The 26,757-nt window shown below is 31.8% G+C and overlaps 1 protein-coding gene across 1 annotated transcript in view; it reads right to left on the reverse strand.

Annotated features, from left to right (window-relative positions):
- The window catches only part of EYS (eyes shut homolog), an 809,794-nt gene extending 783,514 nt beyond the window's left edge, over positions 1-26,280 (reverse strand). Inside the window, exon 1 of the mRNA XM_068183727.1 lies at positions 26,149-26,280. The gene's annotated coding sequence lies outside the window, so the exon portion shown is untranslated. The remainder of the gene's footprint in view (positions 1-26,148) is intronic.
- Positions 26,281-26,757: the final 477 nt, after the last annotated feature.

Raw genomic sequence — 26,757 nt, forward strand, 5'->3', positions numbered from 1 at the left:
TGGCCAATATACAATTTCTCAGCAGGAATTGGTAGAACAACAGGCTGTGATAAAGAAGTAGTTACCAGAAATTAGTGTTAAAAGTTAGCCACTCCTGTTCTAGAAGTCACATTTCTTTGCCTTGAAAATGTCAAAGATTACTTGAAAGAAATATTTACTGTATAAATGTAATTCTACTAATTTCCTTCATGTAGTACAAAATCCCATTGAAAATTAATATTCAGAAATATGCTAGTGCTGATTTTACACAGCTATACAACACTAATCTGCTTTTATTTAATGCTTCCCTAACATGGTAACTACATTTTCTTTGCTACTACAGATGTTAATTTTTATTCTGAGAAAATTTTCCCTCCATCAGCATTATCTCTTCTTTTAAAACTAAACCAAAGTTCTTAGACTTTTAGTAAATCTCCATAAATTTTTATTTTATTTATGACCAATCTAAACAAAAGGTGCACTGGCAACTGGTGAATGCATTTTCAGTGCCTCAGAAAATAACTGTTCTTTCCTTTAGTTATGAAGTCTGAGAATTTTAACCTCAATCTACATAAATTTATTTTTCATTATTGAAAGTAAAATGCCTATAATTATATATACAGAAATAATGAACAATTATTTAAACATTTCTGTAGTAAAATTTTAGTGTTAAAAAAATTCTCCTTTGACAGCAAATATCTTAGATAACAACAATAAATTACCATATTTAGCTAAAAAATAAATCTTTAGTATTTGACTGTCTTTTTGAAATAACCAATTTTTTTATTAAACATTGTAAGAATACAAAACTTTTGAATAATTTCCAGCAGTGGACAGAACTAGACCTAATAATGAGGAAAGATCATTTAAAAACAAAACCAAAAATAAAAACCCACCAAACAAAACACAAAACAAACAAACAAAACACAAACAAAGAAAAACAAAGAAAAAAAAAAGCATACGACAATGCATCTTTTCAATAATCCCCTAATTCTTTGCAGTCATGAACTTGCTGAAACAGAGATCATAGCATAGCTGTTATGAACAGCCACTTCTATTCTTAAAGTTTAAGTATCTGGAAGCAGAAATTTGCCTGAAACTTCTGAGCTCTATTCTGTTTCTGGGGGGAAAAAAAACATGTGCTGAGCAAATTTTCTTAAACTCAAGTCTTTTACCTACTAAATCTTAATTTAGTCTTTGAGTTTTACTCCTGTAGATATAACCTTCTGTTAAAGCTGAATCTGTAAAAAGAATAGGTATTTCTAATCTGTTTCAGGTGTTCAAGGTTGTGAACTCTAACCTAACACTTTGGGAGGTAATTGAAGATGGAATTGATCTGAAAGTCCAATTAAATAACAGAGAAAGAAAAAGAAGAAAACAATCTATTCTCCTGAGCTTGGTCACATGTAAAAATATAATGTGTGCATGTGTAAATGCAAAAGTTGATCCACTATGACATTAACTAATTAAAATTACATGTATGTATATATATACAGCTAAAAGTCCATTTCTTGTTTTGCATTAGTGTATGTTATGTAATCCCTGGATATTTAGGGGTTGCTGTGGTGTGTTCTTTGCTTTAAGTTTGTGTTTGCCCACTATTTTCCTCCCTAATCTCCTCCCTTCCCGAGTTGCCAATCTCCCCATGCCCTTCCCTAAATTCCTTCCTCCCAAGTTGTCAATCAATCCTTCTTATCCCTACCCCTTTTTCCAGAGTGTTCCTTGTCTATCTTGTAGTATTCAATGCCCCATTTGTTACTTTGTATTATCCCCCTCCCCTGCTCGCCCTGATAGGTTTATAGAATATTAGTCCTGACCTAGACTCCTGCCCTGCCATGCCCTCATTGTTTGGGTAGCCTACACCACTCCCCCTATAAAAACTTCTGCAGACCCCCTACGTTTTGTCTTGGGGTCCCAGGTCTTGGACCTAATAAATCCATCCAGTTCTACCCCAAGTCCTATGTCATCATTATCTGTTCCTTCACCAGACCAAGCGATAACCGGGAATAGCAGAACTCATGGGGGGAAGGTCGCACCCCTGCTGTCACTGCATAGCATGCCATGACAGCGCACTGTGATAAGGGGCCACCATGGTAACAATTTCTGAAAAAGAAGACTGCTGACAAATTAAATCTTCACTACTACTCTAGGAAAATCTGCAGTTACATATTTCAGAAACCACGGGTATTTAATTGTGGGTGTTAAAAGACTTTCATGACAGAATTATTGGAAAATAATACCTTTGGGTGTTTTGGTTTTTTTGTTTTTTTTTTTTTTGTTTTTTTTTTTTTTTTTTTTCTGCATAACTGGAGGCATTTTTACTCTGTCAATGTAATTTTATGTTCAGGTGGTCAAGTCAGGAAAAGCTATGGGCTCCAGACTGCTTTTCCTGGTTTTCTTACCTTTCCTCTCCAGAATTAAGTTGAACTGTGCTTCAGAGAATTACTGAGTGAAGAAAAAATAGAATCCCAACTACACAGTAATGCAATTCTTCCCTGAAATGGGACACTGTCCCTTAAGCAGTTTTTCATATGCTTGCAAGCTCTATTTGGTCCCCAGGTACAGATGAAACATACTAATTTTCTTAATTTATACAGAAGTCTGGCCCCACTATTTCTTATATACCAATTAATTTGTGGCAGTATTGTATTTAAGTGCATATTTCTGATTTATTAAATTTTTTTTCTCAGAGGAAAGAACTAAATAGATGTAGATGAAAACCCATAAGCTCCACCTTTTTTCTCCCACAAACTTGAGAGACTGAGTGCTTTGATGGAGTTCAGAGAAATTTAACTTGAAAGAATAATTATTAACCTATCAACTTGTGTATGTACACTGATGTGATCATAGTTATATTTTCATGCTGAATATGGGGTTGCAAAAGGTATTTTTTAGCATTTTTGATGTTATAGAGTAGAATATGACCTTAAAAACAGAGATATAATACAAAGATTTTTACTGTAATTTCTGTTCTTTTTCTTTTTGTGTTTTTCAGATAGTGGTTGCTTGGAAATTGTTTTGGTTGGTAAATCACAAATGTCCTGTGAGGATAATGCTTTGTGTACTGCATTAGATTATATGGACACAAGTCACACTAAATTAAAAATAAGCCTTATAACTAAAAGCCTTGGTCTTCTAACTACTAGGGAATCTAATACCTCAGTCAATTGGTGTTGTCTCTATTAAACTCCATATTGATTTCTTAGATCAGAGAGCTATTTGAACTACCTTGGGAATTGTTTAAATAATTCTTGAAGTGAGTGGGTAGGCTGTTGTAATTAAGAAAGCAAAGCTCATTAAACCTCTTGCTACAACATTCACACTATCTTAAAATCTTTATTTACAAAATCAATCATTGCATACTAAGAATCTGGTCTAACTTATAGACTTATTTGAGTACATTTATGGCATGAAACCTCTGAGATTCACATATAAAATTTATCTGTCTTAATACCAACAATACCAGCAGTGGAGTTAACATAAAAGTTGTTAGAAGAGAAATTGCTTTCTTCTAGCTTGTTTTTCATCATCTGGATTTAGTTTTAACAGTTAAAGGAAAGAAAAGGCATTGGAGTACACAGTAGAAGCTACTTGAGACTCACAGTTCTTGTCCTAATTTCCAATAGAAAACCAAGAACTGTGTTGCAGAGACGTTAAAGATTTTTTTGTCAAAAAACCATGTGCTTTTATTTGCAAGAAAATAGCTTAATTTTCTACCTATAAATAGTGTTACCTGACACGTTTCTCGTGAAGATTATTTTTTCTTCCATTTGAATGTCTTTGTGTGGAAGATGACTGGCATCTTCATAAAATTACTGGAATCTTATTCTTTCAAATTAAAAGTTTCTTTAAAATTTTCTAATATCCATACTGGTTTTAAGGAAAAACTGATATTAGTGGAAGAATTTTGGAGAAAAATAGTGATTTTGCATTTAAAAACCCTATTTTTTTCTGCTTCTGCTTAGAAGCATGATATAGAACTGTTTGATAAATATATTTAACTGCTGTTCTACAAGCAAATATTGCTTAGGAAATCTGGGTACAAATCAAAGCCTAGGCTATGCAAAAGAACAGATTTATATAGTAATCTCTTATGTGAATATATGAGTAAGAAAAAAAATCTGAAAGTGTTATTTGTTAAAGGTACACAAGTATAGAAATTAAAACTTTTTTAAAAAGTGTGCGAAAAAGGAACAGATACAGTATATGTTTTATATTTTTTGTAATGAAAAGTGAAAAGTGAAGGAACAAAATATACAGATTCCCACTGGTCTTTTGCTCAGTGTTGTGTATATACTAAAGGAATTTAATTTTTACTGTTCAGTCAGAAAACAAACATTGCTTTACAGAACACAGAGTTTTTGATTGGACACTGAACAGGCCGTCAATACAAAAATGAAAAATTTTTGAATATTAAGATAAAACATTTTTAGAAATTATGCTATATCCACTTTACCAGAGAATCAGCATAATTTATTAAGTACAAAATATAATTTGTCTAGTCACTGTAGAAATAGTTCTTAATTAATAAATAAATAAGCTAAATTATCACACTTTTAAACAAGTTACTTTTGAACTATGGTAATAGTAATTTAAGACTTGTCTCTTGTTAAGAGTCAGGAAATATACTTTAAAATTATTTTAAAAAGGGATTTTGGTTTATTGAAATATAGTTAGACTGAAAAAAAAGATACATTTCCTCATGGTTCTTCAGGAACAGATTTGTCATGGTAACTTTCTCATGCAAATATTTTTAATAACCCTAAAAGATGATATTACTTATGTATCTCTTTTAATAGCACATAAAAATACATGTCAGCCTAGCAAACTCTTTTTTTGCAAACACATATTTTTTAAAAAAATTACAAATGCAGTTACATTTGCAATTACATCTAGAAGCTGTGCATTTTTTTCATGTCATCTAGGTCACTAATTCCTACATACTGAAACTTGTTAAGGAATATGTTCCTATGGTATGGGATCGAAAAATAGTTTATTGTCTAAGGTCTTTTTTTAAAATCATTTTTTGGTACCTATTGAACATGCTCAACTTATCTCTCCTTGTAGGGGAAAAGTGACATTTTCAGCTACTGGGAGAAATATTTGTACAGAAAGCACATCTAAACTACTTTGAACATGAGGTACTCTAACATAGAGCCAAAAAAAATACATTACATACAAACCACTCAGTACAAACTACTCAGTACTTTTAGAAAGTTCAGAGAAAGGGTGGCAGGACCTATATGGCCACTAGTGGGAATCTAGAGCTTAAAAACAATGAAGAGGTGACTGAGTCTAGAAGTATATAAATAAGAGTTCTTCGGAAGGAAAAAGAACATGACTGAAGCAGACTCAGATGACATAATCCTCTTATAAAACCTTTCTGAGAAAATTAATTAGATTACTGGAGGGCCCAGCTCCTCTTTTTTATTAATATAGCATTTTAACATATATGTTTATTATATTATATATAATAAGCATATATAAAATTTTTAATTTCCTCAAAGACAGTATATATTATATCTCACAGCTTTGAGAACTGAATCTAAAATAGTTAGTTGTGTCATTAAAACTACCATATATAATTCCTTTGGACAGAAATAAAAAAGCCTATGCTACTTGTGGTGCTTTTCTAATACAATAGTTAACCATGATTTTCCCACATTACATTTTAAAAAACAGACAGTTAAAAATCTCCTTTGCTTTACATAAGTTTATATGTACCTCCCTGCATCATATCAAAAGTCTACAAAATCCTTACAGTATAGTTACTAACAAGTATATGTCTTTTCTATAACAAGTTCTAACAGATAGAAACCTGAAATAAGATTAAATTGTTTTCAGATACTTTTTTCTAATATTGTTGTTTGGAATACATTACAGGGGTTTTTTTAAGAGTTAATGTGCAATATAAAAAAATTAATTTTAATTAAATATCTCATTATTAATGTTTAATACTATTATAAATTACCTACCCCTAAGGGCTTAGATAGATAATATTTTGGTTGCATTATCAGGTATTTTATAACTCATAAGAATTAGCAAGGACATGAAAACAATGAAGGCAGAAAGAATATTACAGAGCCGTGGCTCATATATGCATGGAGAAAACATGAAAGGCTTAAAGTCAACTCAAACTTGAGACTGGCCAGTATTGTGTCAGACAAGAGATGCTTTTGTATTTGTATTCATTTTGAGTAGAACCTTTTTTTTCCACGTTGTTCTTCGACAAACCTTAAATTGTTTTAAATCAAGCTAGGAATTACACTGAATACCTACAAACAGGTCTCACCTTCCAGAAATAAAATTTTGAATAAGATTTTTATCTCATTTATGAGTACATGTAATCTCAGGTAGGCCATAGACCTCCTTTGAAATTTTATATTTGTGGATGAAACATTAAGATCTGAAAAATGCAAGAAATTCCATTATTTGAAGATACTTATTTATTACAGATTTTATGCTTAAATGAACACTAGTTTCAATAGTATGCAATCTCTTATGATAATGTTATTTCATATTTCACACCAGCACAGAATGATTACAATTTATAAAAGGGATGGAAAGTTTATATCTTTAGTAGGTGCAATGAAAATAAAACACAACCAACTATAATTTCAGAGTACACTTCACTTTTGTCAAAAGTTCGTGGCTCATAAGACCTTAATCAGGTATTTATTATGTTGCCATGATTACACTGTATGTTCCATAATTTTATCAAACTGGTTTATTGGATTAAATATTTTATGAGTTATACATTTGCAATAAAAATTAGTACAATATTTTTTGCACTTATATAATTACTTTAAATAACCAGAAGTAAATTCTGTAATCATGATTATTACTTATTAGGCAAAGTTATTGGTATGGTTTGATTACATGGAAAAGTTGAAACAAATGGATTTGATTTTGCAAAACACAGTCCTCCACGAGTCACAGTATTATTATTTTTGTTGGCATTATTTTTATTACATAATTGTATAATTATTCTTTATTATTTAGTATTATTTCTACTACAACTATCATTACTACTATTTTGTGGTTTATATCTTTCCGAAAAGAAGGTAAATTCTCTTCAAACCAAACCAAACCACTAAACTCCAACAAAAACAAGTGGAAAAAAGAGTCTCCTCAAAAAACCCATTACTCCACCCAACATATTACTTTATGTATATCTATTCATGTAAAAAAATCATTAAATCACCCAAGTTCTTTAATGTCATCTTGCCATACATTAGCATTAAATTAACAATTAAATGACACATTGATCTTTGCTTATTTATCAGGAATATTGAAAACTTCTGAACACTATATTCACACTGGATAATACAGATGTACATGAAAATTAAAAATAGTAGGTAATTGCACATTAAATATGTCCTACTATGGTTAAGAAATATAAGAATTTAGAATTTTTCCTGAAACAGCTAAAGCTTTGATTGGGAGTACTTTAGATAAATGCAAATGTTATTGACAGTATACAACAGATCTGTTTACCCATGTAGAAGTAGTAGAAAATGTCATTTTGTGATAAACTTTTCTCATAAGTCCCCAGATTCTTTGCAATGAGTGACTGTTTATTTCTGTGTCAGTTCTAATAAGCTGGATTGGATTTATTTTGTGTATTGTCTACTTTCATATTGTTTTGCCTCCATTTATGTCCTTGAATCATATTCCAATGTTATAAAAATGAATAGTTCCCAAGTTTCATCACTATTTGCAGAAAAAAAATTAGTGATGATGACCTTCTTTGCAAAAGCTCTTTGAAATCTGAGTTCTAAAAAATCAGCAGATTTTTGCATTAGTAATATAAAAAAAATAGTGTATATTGGTTTTTTTTATCTCAAAATGATCTGTTGGCAATGCAATTGCTTGGACTACTCATATATTTCTCCAAAATTAGTAAAACCATGGTTTTGCAGATGATCAAAAACTATCGTAATTTGCATTCTCTCATGTGATATGGCAACACAGTTTCATGGTAAGAGTAATGATGTCAGTGAAAGTCATTAGAAGGGAAAGCCCTGCATCTTGTGTTTATTTTGGAGTTTTTCATCACATAGCATCAAAATGGGCAGAATATAGAACATTTTCATCAAGCACTGCCTTGGAATGTGAAGCTATTCCTAATTTTTTTTTCTTAATACAGATACTTTTACTACAAAACCATCCCTTATAATATGGTCTGACAACACATGAATGTCATATTGAATAGTCAGACGTGTAATGCAAACAACCTGACTTGATAGCTGTGAGTTTTACATTCTACAAAGAAATGGGTCTTTAGTAGTATCAACATGGTATTAATTACCAAAACATGCCTATGCTTTTAGTCTTCAGTGAATTTAAATTTAGGAAGATGAGAGATTACTGAATAATCTAACAGCTGATTTTCAAAGAAAGTGATTGAATCTTTTATGGAACAATTATCCTTTACAATGAAATCACTCACTTGTGCATGTAACATCAGAGTCATTCTTACCTCCTTAGAAGTTAAATCTTTGTGAAAATAAAAGCCACTATAGTAAAAAACTTACCAATCAGTCACTATATAAATTAAAATCTGTGAAAAAATTTAATAAAGGAAAAGTTGTCATCAGTTTTCTTCTGTACTATGGTAATTAACAATTAAACAAGATGCCTGAATTTCTAAGTTTTTGTGTAGTTAATATAATAACAATTTTATATTAAGAACCAGGGGTCTGCAAAAAATGAAAAAAAAATTGGGCAGATGACTATGGACAATGGTACTCCAACATGCAAGAGAAAAGGAAAAAAATTCTATAAGTGTCTATTTTACTTTAAATGAGATGTCATGAAGCTTCTTTTCCATTTCTACTTTTATGTGTATGGAATGCTTTTTAATTAACAGACATTATGAGTACAATATATTTCACAGATGTAGTTTTTAGAGAACCAATTAATCTCATATTAAAAGTAAATTCTACCATCTGAGATAGAAATGGAATCATTCTGTTCCATACAGCAATTTATCTTGAGACCATCTGCATCTCTCTAGTCATTGTGAGAAGAACATCCTCAATGTCATAGAAGCAACCACTGAACCTTCTCTTTAAATCAGCCAGATCCTTGGCAGATTACAACAGAATGAGGCAGCCACTCCTTGCATAAGTGAACATGAAATGCCTCTGTTCTTCCAGTTTATGGATATGGCACCAACTGTAATTGTCTTCCATGGTAATACTACAATTCTTAAGCAGTAGTTACAAATCAACATTTTGCCTCTTTATATTTTCCAAGATCTTACAGTCATCCTGTCTGATGGAACAAGTCCACAATTCTTAGGAAATTTTTTCTTGGTATTTGTACCATGACAGTGTCTTGAAGCTTCCAGTCATGAGCCAGAGTCCCGTCAAACCAGCCAAAAGGAAAAAAGTGAACAGACTGGTAGGCATTTCCACAAAAAGCTCGTGACTGAGGAATCATTTGAATGAATCACAAAAAGGAACAAAGGCCTATCTTGAACTTACATCTTTTCACCTACAATGGCTACTCATTTAAAGACAAAAAAAAAATTGGAAGATGCCTTTCCAGTTGAAACAGAAATGTTTTCTCTGCTCTTTTCATCACCTGACACAGTCTGTTTCCTTTGACTCAGATTACACAGCAAAGATGAAATTTGAGCAGGCTGTAAGAGAGGATTTTTTTACAGTGGGCTCTGGGGTCAGATTGCTTTTGCTGAATGTGCTTCACAAGTTCGAGAAAAGAAGACATTTTTTCCACTTTTATAAATGTGATTTTTGTTGGTACTTAGTATTTTGGGATATGCAGTCAAGGTGGAAGAGCTAGGCAAGAAGGTAAGAAGATCACGAAGGTTGCAAATACACAAGATTTTCAATGAAGCAAAAGTTGAAAGATGAATAACATCTACAGACACTGAGTGCTAAAATATATGGTAGACATTCTGATTCTAATCAATCTGGCTTTAACAAGTGGGTTATATAATTCATTGGCATCTGAGACACTGATAGCTTCAATTTTATGTGTTTATTTTTAAAATATTATATAATATCATAAAATACATAATGCTTTATGTATAAAAACAAATATGTTCACCTTTAAAGAAGTCTAAAACAGTAGACTATTGATAGGTCTAATGTTAGCATCACCATCTGCTTTAAATATGTTACCCATTTACAACCCATTTACACCCAGGTGAAATCTTTCTACTTGATAATTTCTCTAATACACAAATAGGTATTCTGTACATAAACCTCCTTCACATATAGCTTTGGTAAATTAAGATTTTGCATTGCATTTTCTATACAATATTTTATACAAGAAAGCCACACAACTATCTGGAAGAAATATATAATATTATGTCTATGAAAACATTGAGATAACTCTCAATAATATAATTAATATAATATAAATATACAGTGAATAAAGTATTTGTAGCTAGTAAATAGTAGTTAGCAGTGAATATAGCATTTGTAGCTTATTTGCCTGTGACATCTTCTCTCCTCAGGGGCTCTGGAAGCTTTTCAGCTCTTTCCTAGATTTTTTATGTGACACATCAGATGTCTTAACATTACTTGGTTTTTCACTTAAGTAATAATTCAATTCTAATAATAAGTCATAAATAGACCTATAATGTGATGCAATGGTAACTATATTAAATTTTATATTAAATATATAAAATGACATCTAAAAAGTTATTTATTAAAGTACAAACAGATATTTGTTTCTATTTTAAAAAGAAAACTTTTTTCTTTCCAAAAGAAAAGCGCTACAGAATGCTTTACCAGATTTATCTCTGTCTGAAATACGCTACAATAAATTAAAAGTTTGTTCCATGTATTTCAGAAGAGAAGTTACCTCTTTATTTTATGGACACTGATAATCCTGTACGGATTTAGTGTCACATTTTAGTGGGAAAAAAATATGAACTAGTCTTTTTGTAAAGTTGCTCAGTTAATGGCTTATGCTTAGTCAGTCTTGTGACTTCAGCTGATTTTTATTATTTAGTTTGCAAAATTATTGACCTAATAAGTCTTTTTCATAATTTTCTATATATTCACTAAAATCTAATATAAAAATATCTAATATCTAACATTCAAGGAGAAATTAAGAAGAGGGAAAAGTGACTGAGCATTTATGACTTAGTATCTGGGAGAAGTTCTAATCAGTATTGTATGTTTGATCAGCTGATTAGAACTCATCTAGTTCATCAGCTGATTAGACATGACTTGAGAAAATTACTGATAAAGGGAAAATTCCCTTTTCTGATTATTGTTTGTGCTACCATCTAACTTTTTCATTTTTTAAACTAATTTAATTTTAATTGTTGCCAAACCAAAAGACATGGTAGTAGGGATAAAGGTGCAGGAAAAGGTAAAGCATTCAGATGACTTTTAAGGGCATTTTTTTCCTAAAGAAAATAACTACTATATCTCTCAAAATAATTTGGCTACTAAACGTCTATAGAATTCAACAGATTTTTTCCATGTTCAGGTCCCGGTAAAAGCATTTCACCTGTGGTAGTTTCACCAACTTGCTATGGATACCGAGTACATCATTTTATTAAATGGTTGTGTTCAGTCTTTCTTAATAAAAGAACAAGGACATTCTTTTACATGGACAAAGAGAGTTTCATACAGTTCCACTGCTCTAGTTAAATTAACATGTTATTTTCTTTCTTCTTTCAGGATATAATTTGCAAAGTAAAAATACATTCAGGTTGTAAGACATGTAATTTCAATGTAGTTATTTTGTACCAAAAAATAAAGATGTTAAAAGAAAGAAGAAAATAAAAAAAAGTAAAAGGTTATACCTAAATATGCCAACTATGTATCTAATATGGAATATAACTACATTATAAAGAGAAAAGTAAAAACAAAAAAATCAATGTGCTAGTTCAAAATTACAGTTGAATAGCATAATGATTTATCACATCAATGAATAAGTTTATATACATACAATAATGATTGTATTTTTCTTGAAGTACTGTCTTTGCCAGTTTTTAAAAGTTGCACCCTATATTTCATTACAATGAAAACCTACTGGATTTTAATTTTGGTTGTTATCAATACATTGATACTTATTTTCAAAATTTCTGTGTTTAACCCAATTATCTATACTATGAATATGGGGGTTTGGCTATATATCCCTACATTTACTTGCATAGGTAAAACTAGATATTACCCTATGTCACTTTTAAACTATGTCCGTTGTTATTACAGTTCTGTACTTTTGATTGCTCCTGCTACAAATGACAGCGAGGGAAAAAATCTTCATATTTTGTCATCTTTCTTGTGCTTTCTGTGCTTTACTGTTATTGCATTAGTAAGCATTACCTAGGGTCAAACTATCCAAACCACCAAAAACAGCCTGAAGTCTGCAGGACTGTAAAAGTTTTACATACTTCGGTGAACTCAGTAGGACATGAAAAATTTGATGCCCTGCCTTTTTGACAAAGATTAACAGGAACAGAAGATGATTTGGCATGAATCCATTTTGTGACAAAAATTGCCATGAGAATACAAAATAGTACAATATTAATTCATTTTCATGAAAATGATGGTAATGAAAATGAGAAATGGCATCAGCTAAATCCATTTTCGTTACTCTGTTATGATTGCAATCTTGTAGCTCTCAGCTAGTGGGCTGAGAGAAAAGGTCTATATTTTAACCACATTTTTAATGTCTTTGATAAGAATCTCCTTGCTATTATGCACCATTTCACTCTATAGTTTGAATTCTTGCTTTAAAAACATTTTAGATCAGTTTTAGTTATCTAAACATGACAGTATATTTATTAATGATCCTTAAACACAGTTCATAGGAAGCAGTCATGGAGCTCTGAAGTAACTGGCATTTCATGACCCAATTTGTGAAAATGCAGAAACCCCCATATTTGTAATACATTTTTGTAAAAAAGCTAAAGCAGAGTATAGAACTGAACATGCTTGGCTCAAACTGGTTTTCCTTAAAAAAAAAAAAAAAAAAAGTGTACTATTTGGATTCCATAAAATTTAAAAGAATTGTGTTACGAGTTAAAAGATTATTTCTTACCATCAAATTTCCAAGGTAATTCACATGGAATTATTTTTAATTTCTTTTTTTTTTTCCTGAGTAAGCATAGAAATATTTTCTCATTACTGTAATAATAAACTTTGCTTGGTGTGAATTAGGTAGAAACAAGTCAATAAATGACAAGCTAACAATAAACCTATTTTTAAGTTTTTGTATATTAGCACAGAGAAATTTATACAATTTATACAAAATATATACAATTTACAATACAGAAAGGTCACTCAAAATGAAGTGCCAAAGAAACTTATGTCAGCATTTGATTTAAGAATGTAAAAATAATAATTATGTAGTTATTATTTATAAAAGAAAATATCAATTTGTACCTATGCTCCACTCTTTAATATACTCACATCCAACATGTTTTTAGCTTTACACTTTTCATGCTTCTCTGCAAATCTTAAATGACTGTCTCTGCTTCAAATTTCCAAGCACCACAGAATCTGACAGTGTGAAAATAGGATTGACTATATTCTGTAAATACAGCCCAGTGTTTTAACAGAAAAAACTGAGTAGTCTAACAGATGCACAGCTAATTTAAGCATTCCAGCTAGAAATTTGACATTCCAGTTTTTTGGCATTTTGAATGAGTCTCCTTTGAAGGAAAGATAGTCTCTAAGATTTCCCCTTCTATCACTGCAGGACAATCTCTGTAAATGAAAAATCCAGGATTTTCAAACTTTTTCTTTGTCATTTTGTAAATAGAGAAGGCAAAGTGCCTGTCTATCAAATTACCTCAACAAATAAAATCCTTTTTGTGATTATGGATAAAAAGTGCCTTCCAAATTGAGAATAGAGATCTATGATACTCTTTTCACAGTTCTCCCCATAATATCAAGAAAGTTGGTAACCAGAAGCTCTTGATAAAGTGATAACATGAACTTTCTGCCGTGGTAGTGTATCACAAACCTGCCTGAGACCATGTGACACAAAAATGAGGTAGGTCTAGCACGACCTGGCCATATCCTGCAGCACCTTTCTGTCTGGCCTGTTGAATGCAAACTGACTAACATGAAATCAGCTTAAAAAGTAGGACAATAGAGATCAGCCAACGATCTGTGTGGAAGGTTTTTCCATCATGCATTAAGCTTGCGAAAACAAACACCCTAAAGTTTTAGAATACAATTTATTGCAGAAAAAAAAGATATTTACTTTTAGACAGCAATTGCTGTCTAGATGCATATGCTCTTCTAACATCTGCTTCCCTTTTTATAAAAATAATTTATGCAAGTTATGTTCTTAAAAGTTAAAAACAGTATAAATCATTGCACTATATATCCATGTCTTTTTGCGTGTCTGAATTTAACTTTTTTTTCCTTTACGATAGTTTCTGTGAGCTATGGATCATTGTATCAGTCAGATTTTTTTATTAGTCTGAGTGTTGTTTGCCTTCCCTGCAGTTGAAAACAGTGGTACATTTGCATCAAAACAATATACAGAAAACCAGGAAAAATGCACAACTTTTAAAATGATTTCACATAATTTATTGGCTATGCAATTCTTCAGAGTTCTCATGACAAAGCACCTAATGAGAATTAAACCTGCTAATTAATGTACTCATTTCTCAAATACATAATAAGAGTAAAAACAACCTAAGAATGATTAACATTGTGCAATTTTGAATTAATCTCATAGTCTTGCCTTGTCCCATACACCTTACCCTACAACATTAAATCTGACTTTTTATCCTGAAATTCTAATAATACTCAGAACTGAATCATTATCTTCAAAGTGTAATCACCATTACTCTTCTTTTTTTCATCCTTGTAGTTTCTAAGTTTTAAAGTAAAACAAAGCAGATAAAATATATTGATTTAGAATGGTATTAAGCAATAGTTCTGATCAGTACTTTACATCATCTGAGGAATTATCTATTTTTCAAAAGAAAGTTGTTCCATCTTCACTTGAAAAGTAGTTTACACATTCAATTGCAGTGACTTAACCAAGGAAGACTAAAATTCTAATACATTATATAATGCCCATTTCAAACTTTTATTCAAAAAGACCCTTGAAATATTAGCTATGTTGGCCTTTGTCTCTTTTCTTACCCATGGAGTCTTTGTGTCATGTCTAGGTATCTATCTGCTTAAAGGTGTCAGGGTGCTGCCTCATAGGAGCCAGTTGATACAGTTCCCCTAATGAACAAAACGATCTCTGCAGGCAGTGACATCAGACACTGTCTTCAAGGTGATTCAGGCTCTTATGAAGAGTTAGTGCTATGAAATTGCATATATCGTTTCTCGAAAGTCATATCTAGGGCAGGTTTTGAAGAGAGCTGTGCCAGTGTAGACAGCAGGGAATAACAGCACTCAAATCTCAACATAGTTAAAATAGAACTACTTGAACCAAGCAAAATCTGACTGGTCTGGACCATCTGAAAATTGGTCCTGAACACCCAGTATCTCTAACTGAACTTCTTTGTGTAGGTTCAGTGATTTTTCCAAGGACAGATGCTATATTAAGTTGTAGTGCCCTTCACAAGGTTGCTGTGAATAACACTTGACAAAGTACCATTCTTCTATTTCCACTGTGCATTTTAACACTCAGCTGGTAGCCAGGATACATGATGGCTCCTGGCTAAAGAATTCACAGGAAACCTACAGTCTTACAAGAGTTGTGATTATATGATTGAAAAAGAAACTTAGAAATTGTTCTGTTACTAAATCTAAAGTATTTAGTAATAGACGGACTTAGGTCTGATACTAAATAAAAGCCTAATCCAAAACAAGAGCCAAATGAACAAAAAAGAAAGAGCAAAAAATGTATTTATATATATACATATATATATACAAAATTTCAATCAAACTAGAAATGAGATGAACTTTAATTTTGGAACATATATTCCCTTAATCCTCATTAGGGAAATGGTATTCTGTATAGAATATGAAAGGCATTTCACTGAAAAGGAATTACAGAGTATACTAATAACCTCTTACAGCAATGTTTCTTCTTTAGCAGATATTAGAAACTAATTTCCATATCAAGCTTTTTTTTTTTTTTATAGTTTGGGGAATTATCATGTGCTTATGTGCATTTGATTAATTATTTGTGATGAAATGAGTTCTTTTTGTTGTTTTCCTGTTCTCTGGTCATCCATGTTTTCTTAGATCACCTGTTTTTCCATTAGGAAGAGAGGAACTGCTGGTTTTGTATGACTGAATCAGGCTGCATAGGCTTTGACTCAGTGGAACAGTGAAACAGGTACAACAGGCAAAGTCACTGGTCTGTAGAAAAGAGAAACGAGTAGCTGTGTGTTTACAACAAACACACGTAAGAGTGTCAGAAATACAAGAACTGAAGAAAAGTTCTTGCTGCTTTTGAGCAAAAGCAACTTCCCATTGTCATTCTTGTTGAAAGCAATGGGAATTGGTCAAAGGTTTAAAAAAAGGCATTGTGCAAAGGGAATCCAAAGAGCCAGGTTTCTGTTCACCTTCAATTCTGTAGAAGTGTAAATACCTCTGAATGCAAAGGAAAAGGAGGTAATAGTGATATACATATATACTTGACTATTTTGGTAGCTCTGTAAGTTTCTTGAATTGGCTATGAGTGTACATATATATATAGATATATACATATAGATAAATAGATATATAGATAGATAGCTATGTCAGAAAATCCACTGCAAAACTGTCTACATAATATTGTTGCACTATAACACCAAAAGCTTAAAGCAACATTCTATGGCAACAAGAAAAATGGCAATGCATGTGTTTTGCTAGAGCACAAGTTCTGTAATTCTTTTAACTTGGGAATACTGTAGATTACTGTTTCAGACTGTGTCTGACACAGGTAAAAACTATGCTTCATGTCTGTTTAACAGGAACTGAAAAGACTGCTCTTAAAAGTGGCAGGAAAATTATGTCCTGGTACACTGGTGACAAGATCTCAGAGACTTTTGTTGCTCTCTGCCCTGGTTTTCATTGCTGAATTTCACTATTGTTTTACCCTTAGCTGCAGCTGTGTTAGAAACAAAACAGACCTTCTGATGATGAAAACCAGCCTTGTTTTGCAGCTTCTATACAACACAGTATCGAAATTAGTCTCTGTAAGAATATGGTTTCTGCAAGTATACAGAGTAATTCCCATCCTGCTGATGTGATAGGTATTAACAGTTTACACCTTTGTCTCAAGTACTGCCATTCTTAGAGGTCCAGAAGCACACATATACTCTTTGAATAGTCTCATGAAATATATACACAACAAAAAAACAGATTTCATAAAAGCAAGAAAAAAAAAAAAAAGCTATACCAAGTGGTTGCACAAACACCACTAGTTCATTGTGTTCAATTTTCACCTGATACAGAAATAGATTAACACTGACATATTTTATCAACTTTTGTGTCAACATGAGATGCTGCCAGTAACACAGCATATAGATGCCACAGTGTAATGATCTTTCTATATAAAAGGAAATCCGATAAAAGAAAATAATTCAGTGCCCTGCCTTAAGTACAGGATTTCCTTGTGTCTTTATTTTAAATAAAGTACTTTTTGTGTGCAATCCTTGTATCGCACAGTTTCTGACTTAATGTGCATGGCACCTTAGTTTGGCATGGTTGTTTTGTTACTTCAGGCAGCCCTCCAGCTGTGGGCCAGCACTTGGTCAGACTGATTTGTTCTTGGCAGGAGGTTAAGAACACATAACACTTTCAGTTGTACATCATGACTTTGGGGGTTTGTTGTGGGAAATAGCCAAAAGTGTTATCTTAATCATTTCAACAGTGTACAGTTTGATCTGCTAATCAGTCACAGCCTCTGCTTTTAGAAAGGGGCAGATTAATGACAGTTTCAGAAAATGCTGGTAAAGTGTACAGTGATTTGGTAGTCTTTGATCAACTCCATACTAAATCTTATGATTAATTCTTATTCTTGACAATTATTGTAATCTAATCAATTACATACTCTTATTTTCATGCAATGATTGTAATGAGAAAATAAAATTGCACATAATTAATCTTATCTTGTGACAAAGATTAGTGCAAGGATTTGACAGGACAAAAAATTGAACCCACCTACTTTATCTTGAAATTATCTTCTACTGTCTGATTCAAATACCATAAGGTGACTTCTTGGACAATATCAGTGATTAAAAAAAAAAAAAGAAAACAGGCCTGTGTTTCCTTCAACATAGAGAATCATCATTCACAGATGATAAGTAAGTGATGAAGGCTGCTATTATGCAAATTAATAAACAGGTAAGAAGTTGAGTCTTTTAGGTTAGCTAAACCAGAATGGGAGTAGAGATGACCAATTAAACTTTGTTCAAATTAACATGTTTGGTAAAAATTCCTCTTTTTTCATATTGAGTTGAAAATTGTGTAGTAGACCAAAATGAAAGATGCTTAATTCATCCTGCCAGTCTAAGTTCTAGAAAAGATTTTCTTTTTCCAACATGTCTCTGCTTTTCGCCCTCTTCTCTCACTTGTAATTAAGGCTGCTACCTTTACTATGTTACAAAGATAGATGGAGAACAGTTTTTTGTTTGTTTGAATTGAATATGTTGGCAATTAGTTTAAGAGACAATATTTCCTCAAGAAAAAGAATATATTAAATTATTCCAGTTTCTAACATTGCATGAATACCATACCTTAGTCTTTTGCCAACCTGGAAGATAAAAGTTCTGCAATTAAGAGAAATTTCATGGCACAGAAAGAATCCTCTGTGTTATAGTCATGGGCTTTTAGGCTCTGTAGTATTTGTCAGTGAGCATAATTTAACTCATTTAGTCATATTTCTGTACTGTTTGATTAGGACGTATTAATGCCAGTGGGCTAAATTTACAAAGGTTGATAGAGGTGGTTCACAACTGAATTAGCCTGACATTAGCTTGAAATGAGGAAGCTGAAATGAATAATTGAAGAAGAACTTGACTAAATACACCATTATTTAAATATTCATTCAAGTATTGCTTCAAAAATGGAAACTGAATATCCATTCTTTCTTTGTTTATAACAAATGCGCATCTCACAGGAATATGGAAAGCTAGACTAAATTTTCTGTACATCACAACCTTTATCTAAGCAGCAGGTAGGTTCTTCATGTTTACATACAGCTAATGGTTTTTAAATACAATTCATAATACTTAATATGAAAATCAGTGTGCTCAAGACTATATTGTTGCTATATTGCACTTGTGGTTATAAAAGGGGAGAGGACATTTAAGAGCAAAAGAAGAGTATAGAGTTTTATGGCTTTTTTTTAAACATCTATTTTAAGACTGTTGGTGTAAATGAGGTACAATAAGCAACTTAAGAGTTTCAGGGTCCAATTAAAAAAATCAGTTGTCTCTTAGACGAAATAGCAATATTATCACCTATTTTTAAAGCAAGAGAACCATTCAAGACTCTGACAAGGTCGTAATGTCCTAATACTTTTCTCCTTTAGATTATAAATCACTATTTAATTTTCACAACATAGATTCAGCCTGTACAGATGCAAAATCTGACAATGAATGAGAATAAATTATTTTCTGGGTGACAAGTGGGAAAAATATGGACACATTGTAACAGAAAATGATTCATCCATGTAGTCGTACAATGATAAGGACATACACTTTTAAACGATTAGTTAGCCTAAAGGTGTCTTCCTTCCATGTACATGAGTATAAATAACTACTGTGCTTCCAGCAATGAATAATTTATTTGTAAAGGAAAAAAAAAGTGCTGTAAAGCAGCAGGGACAGAAAAGAAATTCTGATCAATAACATTGCATGAGAGTTACTTTATATTTTGCAAAATGTTAGGAGTGTCTAAGGAGGTTTTCACCTAAAGTGAACATAGGGTAGTACTGGTGACACAGAGAGATGATGAGAAGAGCAGTGTCTCTCATCGATATCTATCTATACATCAAGTTTAATCCCCCGTTCATGGACAGCAAATAAAAAAATTGAAGTTAATCTGATGAATATAGAGATCATTATAAAAGGAAAAGCTGATGTTCTTATACAATGACAAGCACTATGCTTTAAAAATTTTTTTTTTTCTAGGAAAACTTCTAGGAAGTATTGTCCCCAAAATTTGTAAAGATTTTCAAGTCCCTGATTTCTATAGGTTTCATAACCTTTCCCAAGAACTCTGCATTGAATAAACACAACTGAAAAGGATGAAATGACAAAAGGGAATTACAAAGGCAAGTGATAGTGTTTTTATACTTCCTAATTTTCATGCCTCCTTTTTTTTTTTTTTTTTAACTGTTTCCCCAAAACTGTATCCCCATGGACAAAGCTGCAGCAAATACAGGGGGAGAGGGATGTAGTAAAAACAAGGGCAAGTATGTGACTTCTGATGTCCATCGGTGTTAACTAGCCACAAGTTCATCGCAAAGAGGGAGCAGGGTAACAACTAATAGGCTCCAGAATATCTCTCTGCAGCTCTGCAAATGAAATGTTACAAACAGAATATAGATCAAACAGAAGGGTGCAGTACTCAGTAGAAAGACTGTTCAGCTCTTCATTTTGGTTTTCTGAACACGATTTCAAACACAGTAGTGTATAAAGCAATGGGAAAGTGCAGGGCTTAAGCTATAGCTAAAGGAGGAGCTGTGCTACATAGTCTTTACTGTTGGATGAGGAATGTGGTTTTTAAGTGAATATCCTGATTGTTCCTCTTTACAGGGCTTCAGATCACATCACGTAGCACATGAATAGGATACCTTTCCAATGAAATTAAATCAGAACATGCACTCCCAGTGTGTAACTAATGAATCCAAATGCTAACAGGCATTCAAGTCCCCAGGTAGAAACTAGAGCTAATCCAAAATAAAAAATCCTGAAGTGCATAATATGAATACCAAATCTTCCACATGAATTGTTTTGTTGTTAAGAACCATTTCAACTCTTGCTGTGTTGTATTGAAGCTTGCTGGACAATGCTACCAGAGACAAAAAAGGCAGAATATCTGACATTTGCACACAATTCCCAGCACCCTTCCAAATTTCTTTTGAACAACTGTTGTGTTTCATCTGAAAAACAAATATTCCTCTCAACCATTTATGTTTCCCTTTAAAGAGCTGTGAGTAGGACCAGACAGAATTTGAGTTGAGACATTCAGAATTCCATTTAATTTCTATTTTTATCTGACAAGCTCTATTGGTAACACTTCTCTTATGAATATTTATTTTTGTGACTGAGCACTAATTGTAAAGTATGAAACAGATTTTCCTCTTTTAACTTGGAATTGTTATCAGTTTACACTGAAAATTACTTTACATCGTGGGCTAAAGTAACACTTTCATATTAAAAATGTCAAATATATAAAAATTCTGAAGATATTAAGAAAATATTATTGATTCTTTCCTTTTTCACCCAGAGAAACAATTCTTGCTCCTTGCATGAACATGTTTTTTCATGGAAGCAGATAATATTATCTGATCTCCTGTTATGTTGCTTTACTTTACATTTCAGTGTGTAGAGTTGCCATAGTCATGGTTTGTAGAAAAAAAATATCCAGTCCTTTGGTGGGCATCAGATACTGGAAACTCCATTGCTTCCATTTCATTTTTCCCATTTTCCATATTCTAGCTTTATATTCATAGAAATATATCAATCTCTATGTTATGCAATAACAATAATGTTCTATATTATTTGAAAAATATTTCAAAAAAGTGAAATATTTCTGTTAAAAATATTTTAGGGCAACCTTACAGTCTTTCATTTGAAAAGTTGCATTCATGAACTCTGTCTGTCATATACAGTTATGTTCAAGATTTTTGCCATTCTCATCAACTCCCTTTCCAATGGCCAGCAGAAATGAAATTATATCATTGCTCTCACCAGTAAGAATACTCATCCTTTCAACCTATTTTTTTTTATTTTATTGTTAATTAAGGTGTTATCTACTTCTGTGTAAATTCCACATTTAAATTTATTTTTAATAAGAATTTTTTTACTTTAAAGTATTCCACTTTTTCTATGACATTTATATGATGATCACATTTATTTAGACATATTATAAAACAATCAGAAACACTTTCAAAGGTAATACTGTGAAAATATAAAAATGAAATATATGATAATTTGGTAGTACAAGCATTGATGTCAAGTTTACACTTCAGTCCAGTATTATTTGGGAATAGAATTTTGCAAATCATAGACATCTAAGTATCAAAACTAATTTCATTGACAATCCGCAAAAATAAAATTACTTATAGATTTAAGCATTTCACAAACATTGTATTAATGAAAATTTTAAGTTTCCTGGTAAAATATGTAATTAAATAGGACTGGAGGAACATTTGTCCAATGTGCTTGACACAGGTCAAAAAGAAGTGGAAAAATCATTTTGTATAAACTAAAAGAAAATAAATCACTGACCTTTTATTTGGTTTTCTTTATCTATGTAAATGGTAACAAATTTTAACCCCAAGAAAAACCCATATTTTGTCCATTTTAAGACTCTGTATATAATTTCTACTTCAAAATTTGCAAGGTAGATGCTATTTCATGAAGGAAGAAATGTAGCCTTTTAACCTAAGTAGCTCAGGTGTTTTCTAAATTTTCTGCATCCTTGTAAAATTCTTTAAATACCAGGATTTGAGGTTTATTTGGTTTCTTGTTGAAGCTACCAAAAATTTCATAATATACTCCATACAGGAAGCAAGAAGAGAAAAGCATAACTGAATAAATTAAAGGCTAAGGCCCTCCTGAAGAAAATTCAAGTAGGTTAGATCTTGCAGGAAGCAGAAGACTCCATCCATGTTAATTTCTTAACTATAGAAGAGAAACGGCTCCACAGTTTCAAAATGACTGCCTATTTCCTATTATCGCTTCTTTCATTTGTCACTTTAAAATCTTCCAGGCCCCTTAAATTCCCTCTTCTGATGAAGGCCAAGATGAATAACTCTTGTTCCATACCTAATTTTTTTTTTTTTTTTTTACAGAACCCACTTGATTCCTTTTCCTTAGAGTGATAGTATGCAGTGGCAGTGATCTATCTGTATGCTGTTAGACATACAAGAAGCATCCACTCAGTCTGTGAAGCAACTGGTATTTAATGAATGAAAAAAGAGGCCATATATTACCTATCTTGCAGCCACTTACTTGTGTGAGCAGCTTTCCACAACCACTGCTTTCAGGCTGCATAGTGTAATTACCCTATTCAAGTCCTGTTGTATTGATACATAAAATAATGGCAGCTAGCACCTTCCAAAGGAAGATTTCTAAAAGAACACACTCCTGGGAGTCATGCAAAAGCAGGAAAACTAGTAAAGTTTGGGGAATCAGAAGGGTCCTACAAGCAGAGCAGTGTCTTGGCAATATAAAGTATGCCAAGGTATTATACAACGTTCATCAATTAATATTGTCCCCAAAATAAAAATCTTTGTCTCATTTGATTTAAAAAAATAGTTATTTTCTTTTATAATTGTTGCAATGATTGGACCAATCCAGAAAGTTGATGTTCAAGATATAGCTAATAACAGCTTCTTCATTGTGTACCTTGGAAATCTTTATTAACCTTAAATATCTTTCATGCTTTAGCAAAAAATTTATGCTACATTCATTTTAGGATGAAGGTGACTTTTACTACAATTCTTGTCTGAGACATGCTTTGCAATATACACATGGTCATCAGCACTTTGAGTGACAGATTATTATCTAATCTGGCATTCCATTTGCACAGGTAGTTTTCCAGTAGATTTGACATTGATCATCTGTCCATTTGATTTGTTAACTTCATAAAATTATGTTATTTTACAAAATGACTAAAAGCTTGAAAGTCTGTATAGAAATGATGTTATTTTATATTTTATTTCATCATAAATTTGTTTTCCTGAGAGGTGGCTTTGGTTTGTGAAACCAATGGCAATATTTTTCTTCCTCTATCAACTCTCTACAGTTAAATAAGCCTCTGAAATTTGGGGTTCAAATGTGATTAATTTAACTGGCACAGGAAAAGGGAAGCAAGACTGACAGAATGGGGAGATAAAAACAAAATGCAGCAGTATGGACAAGAAATCTTCATATTACAGCATGTATCAAAGTCAGTGTCTGTCATCATGCTCCCTCTATAATAAATCTTATTTTCTTCTAGATCTTCTCTTTATCCACCAAATGTTTATGAAAAAAAAAAATTAGGAACCACAAATCAAGACAACGCGTAACACTAGAAAGAAAATCAGCTCTCTCAAATAGTTTTGGGAACACAAAATATCTGGGTTTATGTTTGTTGAATATCATACTATGTAATTTTATCATTCATTACACATCATTTTCACAAAGAGGATATCTTTTTCAGAAAGAAAAATATTACAGCCTGCCTATTTCTTCCTTATTCTTGCAAAAGCTCACTGATATTATTTAAGAATGTGCATAAAAGTGGATGGACCTGTGTGCTAATAGCTACACATTTTCTGCAACATAAGTGCATAGAGGAAGCAAATTATCCCAAATTTGGCAAATGTATTCATAATTTCTTAATATTTGCTCATAATTCTTTTTTAGTTGTCTATAATTTAAAAAACAACCCAAAACTAAATAATCAAGATTAAGATCAATGAGACAAGGAAGATTAAGATCCAGACCAAGCAATATAGTAATAATAAAAAGAATAAATTATGTTTCCATCTATGCTCAAATATCCAACTGTGTTCCTCTGGGCAAAATTATTAGTAAATATTTACGTGCTTTTCATGTGATTATCCTTACTCTCATATCATGCTGTTCTTTAGCAAAAGCTGGCTACCACTGATATTAATTGGAAAAGGCCCTTGGAAAATTACCATCATTGTCCTGATTTCTTCAGAAAAGAGGTTTAACCCTGAACTAGGTGAATATTGTATATTAGAGAAACTTCTCAAAGACTTCTTACTAGTCAGCAGAATTATTTAGCAAAATACTTAAAAATTAAACATGAAATTATAGTTATAATTTTAATGGCATTCACAGCTATATAAAGATTAGACTAAGACATAATGTTATTATTTTAGTACAAAGAAAATATATAAAGAAGTCATGTCTGGAGATGCCTCAGAAAAGGTAAAAATATTGATTCTGTGAAAGTTCTTGATACTTGTTACAGTATCTCTTCATCTCAGATATGTCCCTTCTAAATAAAATATAATTAAACATTCTCATATGTGTATAAATAAAAATGTGTACTATACCTTTGTTGCCTTTTTTCTTCAAATCTTCAGAAGTATAAAGGCACAATGTATTGATTTAACTTGAGCAATAAAGGCACAGTAGCAGCTGTTTGATTCAACCTATGCCATAGCTTTCATACTTACCATGATCAAATTTTGTTCACCAAAAATTACAGTAATTCATGCCTATTTATGACAATTTTTTTAAAAAAAGTATCAACTACATTTTGAACTGCTATTGCTTTCATAAAATGGGTACTGTATCTAAGTAAAATTCATTAAAACAATAATGCATATTTTGAAATGATACATTGCAACAAGATTATAAAAATATAATGGGAAAGAATAGATAATTATTAAAATGAAACCCAAAACTCCTCTGATATGGGAACTCTTCATGCTAATTGTTTGGGCTTCTAATGGCTTTCAGAAAATTTGTCTGCCTTAGAAATGAAAAAAATATATTTTTGAAAAACACTTGGTTTGGTTTTAGTGAACATAGAAAAGCTTTTATTTAGAATATGCTAATAAGTACAAACATTCAATTTCTAAATTCCCTTCAGAAACATTTTGCATTTTTTCTGTAAGAAAGCCATACATTATTTCTGGTCACAGTTTTTAACTACCATTGCATTTTGAGTCAAAGACAGTTGTCTGTTCTGTGAACACTAACTCCGAAACCAAGCAAACTTGATATAACCTGTATATGGTTTGCTATCATTGGCCTGGAGAGGGATAACAGTGTGAAAATGGTAACATCAAAACTAACTTTAAACACCTTGGGAATATGTTCATCCTGTCATATCTATAATCAAAACAAAGTAAAGCTTTTCAAGATTTGCTATTTTAAATAAGTACTAAAAGCTATTATGCATTGCAAAGTAAACTCTTAAGCTGGTGTGTGGGCCTACATATAGCCCAGACTTTATCTTTCTAATCTGATGATGAATACAGCAGGCCACCATCTGGTGTGCATGTACATCAACAACTACAATACAGCCCCACAATTTAATAATCACAAATTTAACTGCTACTTACCACTTGTTTCCAGCTACAGAAGGTCTCTGATTTAAGCTGTCAAATAAAGGTAGAAAAACAGCCTAAGATTAACTGGTTCTGTTCCAGATTGGGTTTCACATGCAGACAGTGAAGCAGAGAGAGCTCTGCTGTTGCTACAGAAACCTGACGCTGAGGATTTAATGACAGCATCAGATGGTATTGTACTAGAGATTGTCTGCTTGAGGGACTAGACAGCATGCTGCTGATAAGAAATAGGAATGGATTCCAAATGTTTTCAATTTGCTTTATCAGAGGAATCCTTTCATTGCCTCAAATATATTAATTTGATAGCAGATACAAAGAATTTATATTAATGTTTAAAAAAAATTTGAAACATAATCTGCCTGGAAGTTCTTAGTGCAGGTAATTAACCTTCCTAAATCCTTATTCAATATGTAAATATGTAAAGTTTATAAAATTAATACTATATTATAGTCTGATAAATATTTTACTCATATATATATATATATATATATATATATATAATTCCTGAAATAATTTGTCTTTAAACTGACAACTTATAATAATGAAACTATTTTAAGTTCATGTGTTTTAAGTTCATTAATTACTGTTAAAAAAGGATCCAAA

This window comes from Anomalospiza imberbis, chromosome 3, assembly GCF_031753505.1.
Source record: "Anomalospiza imberbis isolate Cuckoo-Finch-1a 21T00152 chromosome 3, ASM3175350v1, whole genome shotgun sequence".
Taxonomy (NCBI): domain Eukaryota; kingdom Metazoa; phylum Chordata; class Aves; order Passeriformes; family Viduidae; genus Anomalospiza; species Anomalospiza imberbis.